Consider the following 6,239-nt stretch of genomic DNA (forward strand, 5'->3'; position numbering starts at 1 on the left):
TTTAGGAAGGTTAAATTGATAGGAAAGAGTGAGGAGGCAGGAGAGGAAAGGGCAGCCAGAAAGACTGGGGCCAGGCAAGCCGGTTAAGAATCTGGATGATGAGCGATAAAGGTTCGAAACACAGATGACAGCTGAAAAGAAACAAAAAATATGACTAGCCCTGCAGAGGAAGAATGAACAGAATGTGTTTTCTAACTGAACAGGAGGTAAAAAGAGATGGTGAAGATGAGTTCAAAATCTGGAATGTGACTGACAAGAAGAATGTGTATATTTTAAAGACAGGGCAGCCAGCAGTAGGGATGGTATTTAAGTGGAAGGTGGTGAGCTCCATTTTAGAGACTCTGAGGAGAGGCCAGACATTCAGGGGAAGCTGCATCCATCAAACGGGAAAAAAAAGTCCCACCACAGACTGCCTTCAAGGTGGGGGACAGAGATTTAGAAGTCTTCAGCCACAAGGGGGTGCCTAGGGACAGAGGAAATTGCCAAGAGAAAAAATATCCAGAGAGAAGAGTAGAAGTTGAAGGACTGGGCTTTGTGCAAGGCGTGGAAAAAACTAGGAAAAAAAGTCGCCCCTCCACCATGTTCAGTAGGGGGAGGATGGGATAGGCCAAAAACCTTTAGGACTCAGAGGTAACTTGGAAATGTTTCTCTTGAAAATAACTGTGCCATGTTGTCCCTCAATACCTATTATATTAAACATGTATCTAAGAAAAACGCTATTAATGTTTCTGAAAAACCTAAAGTATCTCAAATTGCTCACATATTCACCTATTCTTCTTAAAACATCCCAGGAAAGGACAGAAGTAATCACTGTCCACACTTTTCAAACAGGAAGAAGAGAGAGAGGATAACTGTCCTACCCCTACCACTGCCAGAAACAACGAAGTCCCTGCGCTTGATCTGTGAGACAGTTTACCCTGTATATTGAGGTAGCGCTCAAATAAATTACCAGGGAATTGCACTGATACAATATTTATCTCCCAAAACAAGTGACCTGACCTGCTCAATAACCTCTAACAGAGGTAACAGAGCTTCACAATGAAGAATCTAAATTCATCCCAAGAGTCCTTCTTTTTAAAATTCCTACTTTTAGATGTACTTCAAAATTAGGCCTTTCAGAATTACGGCAAAGTCCCTAAAGTAAGACTCACGGAATGGGAAACATTTAGAATCTCATTTTTATACTGATACTCCAATTTATGCCTAATTTACACTGCCTTAATAAGGTCTTATGAAATGTGCAGAATTCATACTGGTATATAAGGGTTTGGTGAATCTCACAATTCTTTTCAAATATTGATGGCATCATTTAAATTATTTGAAAATGCCACAGAATTTTCCCACCAGAGTTTAATGAAGTCTTAGTGGAACTACTTATACGCACATGTAGAATCTGTAAGTTTCGCCAATTTCCAGACAGGCTGCCCACCGTAATCAAACTAACAGTTGCACTTAGCTTTCCACATTTCAGGCAAACTGTGCCAAGAAGTAATTTAGCTCTTCCAAAGCAAAGCCTATCATATGATTTATTGCAAGAGCTACAAAATACGTTTTTCACCAAAATGGCTGGCAAATATATAAGTATTCAGTGAAACCTCCTTTATTGCATGTTCCAAAGGACTAATAAATGAAAACAGAGTAGATGACGTGAACCAAGACCCTAAGAATAAATATTATATAGTACTGAGAAAAATATTATAAGTATAATTCACTCCAAATGAACCAGATTTATTACATACAATAACTCTAATACATGCTTCAGGGAAGTCGGGGTGGGGAATGAAAGGCATTCTCTTTAAGAAAGAATATTTAAATGACACATGCATTCACCCCACTGCATGAATGTGATTCTGTACATTCAGATACTCTGTAATGCAGAAAACCACCCCATTACCAAATGTGGTCCAAGAGCACATCTCTTTTTTTCTGCTTTATTTATCTGTTAAGTTCTAAATTACTCATTATTATTATTATTACTATTACTACTGATTAAAGATTACTTACGCCATGATAAAATTTCAGTCTATACTATCTGTTCTTTTAAATAATTCAAATAAAGATTTGACAACTTGTACTTTTTTTCCCCAGGGGAAGTTGCATGTTTGCCATAAAGATCAATAACCTATCTCTAAATTATAAAGTAATAAAGTTAGTAAGCACTTCAAAAGTAAACTTTATTTCTTCAGGACAAATTTATCACTTTCAGTGCATAACCCTGAACCGGTGGTTTAAAAAAAAAAAGATTCTAGAAAAACTAGACTTCTATCATCAGTTTTTAAGGGGTTGCTTCACTAAGTCTCATTTTCTAGGAGAAAAGACCATTGTTTCCGTGTTATTCAGTATAACAGACCACAAGCTTAAATTATTCACCAGGTATCAACTCTATGCAAATTTATTTAAAATTCCTAATAATTTAACCTACATACTGGGAACGCTGATCCTATGTCATGAAAACTCCTCCGTAGTTTCCAGGTTACCTCACGTTGCTTTACCTCTTGCCACGAAAGGGACGCCAAAGCAAAATTTCTGAAAGTGACCGTTCAACAAAGTCATAAAACCAAACTCAGGAAAGAACTTCCACAGTAGGTCCATTCCCTGGCTTCAGTGGGGACTTGAGGTGAACCATGCGTTGAATAGTATATTCTTCCAGTTCTGTGACTACAGAGATTCCATAAACCGCTTCAATGATTCAACCACCCAGTCTGAGGGACCTTCCTTTAATGCAGTGGCTGCGAACTGGGGTGATTTTGCCCCGCCAAGGGACAGACATCTGGTAATGCCTAGAGACTCTGTCGACTGTCACACCTGGCGGAGGTGCCACTGGCATCTGGGGGGTAGAGGTTAGGGGTGCTGCCAAACATCCTACAAGGTACAGGTCAGCCCACACAAATTACCCAACCCCAAAGTCAACCATGTTGAGGCCAAGAAACCCCGCTTTAGGGGAACCTAAGTACTGCCTTCAGATGATTTTATCAGCTCTAACTATAAACAACTAACTTCAAAAGTAGAGCCAGAACAGGACCCCAGACCTCTCACCAAGTGCTGGGAGGAGCACAGCGTAACTGAGGCGCTCCAGGCAAAGGGCACAGCCCCGGACACACGTCAGCAGCGTCAGTAGCAGTCTCTGTCGGGCAACATCCCCATCATTTGGAAACTCCCTGGATCTACACATTGCCACGCAAGCTTGACAATTTTCCCCCACTGTCCACCTACTCCCTTTTCAGTCCCCACTGTGGAGTTTTCTAGTGCAGCCCACAGGCTTTTTTTCTTCTGCATGGGGATTAAAAATAGCATGAAAAGCAAGTCAGAAGACATGAAAATAGTAAATAACCTAAGGTGCTTTCCATCCCGGAAAGTCTATGATTTAACAGGACTTAAAAGGTTTGTAAATCAGATCTGGAACTTGAAAAGAGATGGGCAGCTTAAAGAAACAGTCCCATGAATAAATAAACATCTAACGTAAAATAATCATCAAAAGAATATTCGTACAGATATACGTATGTAACTGCACAGACCCGGCTGAAGGAGGAGAATAAAAGGGAGCTGAAATGGAGTGCTATTTCTTAAAACTGCATTGGCAGGAAGAATGCGTGTTTAGAGGCTAAAAAACAATTTACATTCTCACGTATCTTAAAAGATGACAAAACTTTAAAATTCACAGTAGAAAAACCTTTTAAACAAATGTTAACGAAAAGAAAATCTCAGGCTATAGAAACCTTACTGATCAATACGGAATTGATAAATAAATTATGGCCAGTGCATATATGACATGGCCATTAAAAATCATATTGAAGAAGATTCAGTGGCTTGGATATATGCTCACAATATCATAAGGGAAGACAAACAGTATATATGATATCAATACTGTAGAAAATGTAAATATATAGAAGTGAATAAATATATACAAGGAAAGAAATACACTCATGCACACCAAGAGAGACAGGGAGGGGGAGGACGTCTGCCAAAATGTTCACAGTGGTTATCTGAGGAGTGGGAAGGGAATGGCTGATTTCTATTCCTTCTTTGTGTTTTTCTCCATTCTCAAATTGTCCTACAGTGAGAATCTTTTGTTACATTTTGTACTTACAAAACGAATATCAATACATTATTACAAATTTATACCGAATTGTTTCAGGAACTGGCCACAAAATGAGAAAAAACCAATGTGAATGTGCCAACTTTTCAATGAAAGAAACCACCTTCAGAATCAACAAAAGCGAACCTCTATTGAGCGTTATGATTACGTGCCTGGCACTTTTCTAACCACTTCAAATGTATTAACTTATTTAAACCAAACCAAAAAAGATGTGTAAAAAGAGCCCTGGAATACCAGAAGCTGTGAACAAATGTTAGTCCCACTATGAATTTCAATCTCAGTTTCCATCGCTTGAAATGAGGGAGTTGGACGATCTTTAAAGGTCCTCTCAAGGCTACACTGAGATTCTACATGTAAAAGAATGTGGGCAAATGAGTGTAAGTTAGCTTCTGGAGAATGAAGGGGCAGCTGCATGCCATCTCAAAAGCAAGACCCTACTAAAAAGGAACATACGATATGTCTCTCAGTTCCCCCTCCTTAATATTTGTACAGCACATTTCATAACATGTTAAAAAAAAAAACAAAAAAAAACCCAACGTTTAAAGGCCTACATTTCCCCAATACTTGCACACAACTGATGAAACGGAGACGAAGTCTGGCATCTCAAGAGAATCACTGAAAGGTTCCGTTTGTTAAAACACTGTGGTTGCTTTTCTGTAGTAAACAAAAACTTTAAGAAACATTTTAATCGCCTTCTGGGTAGGACCATTTTAGTGTCTGATTAGAGGGATTTAAAGACTTAACTGGGATTCACTAAAGGGCGTTCCACCTCTGAAATAAAACCAAAACCCCAACGCAACGCTGAACGGAAGATGAGGGGCCAGCATGCGTGTCCTCTCTGGGGAAATTACAGCTGCGTAGTTGAGGGAACGTGGGCTTCCCGGGTCGATGTGGGGTTATTCCCGGTTCAGCGGTTCACGTGTGGGTCGGGAGCAACCACGAAGGTGTGGGAAAGACGCTGACCTGTTTGGTCTACTTCGTGTCTCCCTTGCCACCATCAAAAAACAGGTTCGTGGGTATCTTTGGTAACAAAATGAGTAAGAGAGAACTGCACGTCTGTTAAAAACACCGGTGGGTCTACGATGGGATTACCGAGGGAGAACACTCCCAGGCTTAAACCACACTTTGTGGATTGAGGAAACACAAAGACGCGAGACACAAAACAAATTCAGAACGCAAGTGTGAAAGACACGTTCGGCTGCAACACAAAAAAGAGAAGCAAGACGACTTGAAATTGGAACGGCCCTGGGACCCGCGGGCGCCCCGGGTCCCGCTGGAGTCGCAGCCGCCCGCCCGGCGCCGCCGCCCCGCAGCCCACACGCGTCCTCCCCGCGGGGCGCGCGGCAAACCAACAGCGACAAAGCGGACCCCACTACTTCCCGGCGCCGGGCCCCAAGGCCGGGCCGGGGTGCTCGTCGCGGGACGGACTGACCCCGGACCGCCACCGGGCTGCCGGCGGGCTGCGCCTCGTTCCGGGGCCCCCGAGGGCGCGGGACACCGGAACCTCGGAACCTCGGAAGGGGCGCGCCCGCCGGCCCGCCCGGGTCCCCGGCGTGTCGCCCCTGCCGCCTCGCTCCTCGCGGGCAGGAACGGGAGTCCCGGCGCCGAGCCCGCCGCCGTCCCGGAAGCCACCCGCCCCGGCCGCCTCTTACCTGCGCCCGCCGCGCCCCGCGCCTCACAGCGCCGAGAGCCGCCGCCCGAGCCGCCGCCGCCCCTCCGCCGGCCCAGGAGCCCGCGGCCGTGCCGCCGCCATCTTGGCTCCGGTCGGAAGTGACGTCGGTTGGCGCCGGCCGCACGGCCTCGGGGACCCGCTCTACCCGCGCCGTAGGCTAGGGCCGCGACCCGCGGCTGAGCAGACCCCGACGCGCCGCTGCCGGAGGGCCCAGACCCGGGCCGCACACACCCCGAGGGCCCGGACCCGGGCCGCCCTGGTTCAGAGGCGTGTTCGCCCCGGGGCCCCGACCTCTGTTCTCGCGGCCTCGACGACCTGGGCCGCACGCGCCGCGACGTGCGCCATCCTCACGGGGACCCCGCGGACCCCAGCGGTCAGCGCCGGGGTTCGCCACCACCAGTCTGTCCGCGCCAAAGGCTTGGGATTCTGCGCGATCGAAAGTTACTGCAAGAACCCACAGCCTTTAATAAA

At 45.5% G+C, this 6,239-nt stretch overlaps 1 protein-coding gene across 5 annotated transcripts in view; it reads right to left on the bottom strand.

Moving 5' to 3' along the window:
• Nucleotides 1-5,812, bottom strand: part of PRDM2 (PR/SET domain 2) — a 118,538-nt gene extending 112,726 nt beyond the window's left edge. For 4 of the 5 annotated variants that reach the window (XM_061184929.1, XM_061184922.1, XM_061184923.1 and 1 more), the window contains exon 1: nucleotides 5,749-5,782. The gene's annotated coding sequence lies outside the window, so the exon portion shown is untranslated. Of the gene's footprint in view, nucleotides 1-5,748 lie in introns of all 5 variants that reach the window. The other variant, XM_061184927.1, reaches the window with a different exon arrangement.
• Nucleotides 5,813-6,239: the final 427 nt, after the last annotated feature.

Source organism: Eubalaena glacialis, chromosome 3 (assembly GCF_028564815.1).
Source record: "Eubalaena glacialis isolate mEubGla1 chromosome 3, mEubGla1.1.hap2.+ XY, whole genome shotgun sequence".
NCBI classification, from domain to species: domain Eukaryota; kingdom Metazoa; phylum Chordata; class Mammalia; order Artiodactyla; family Balaenidae; genus Eubalaena; species Eubalaena glacialis.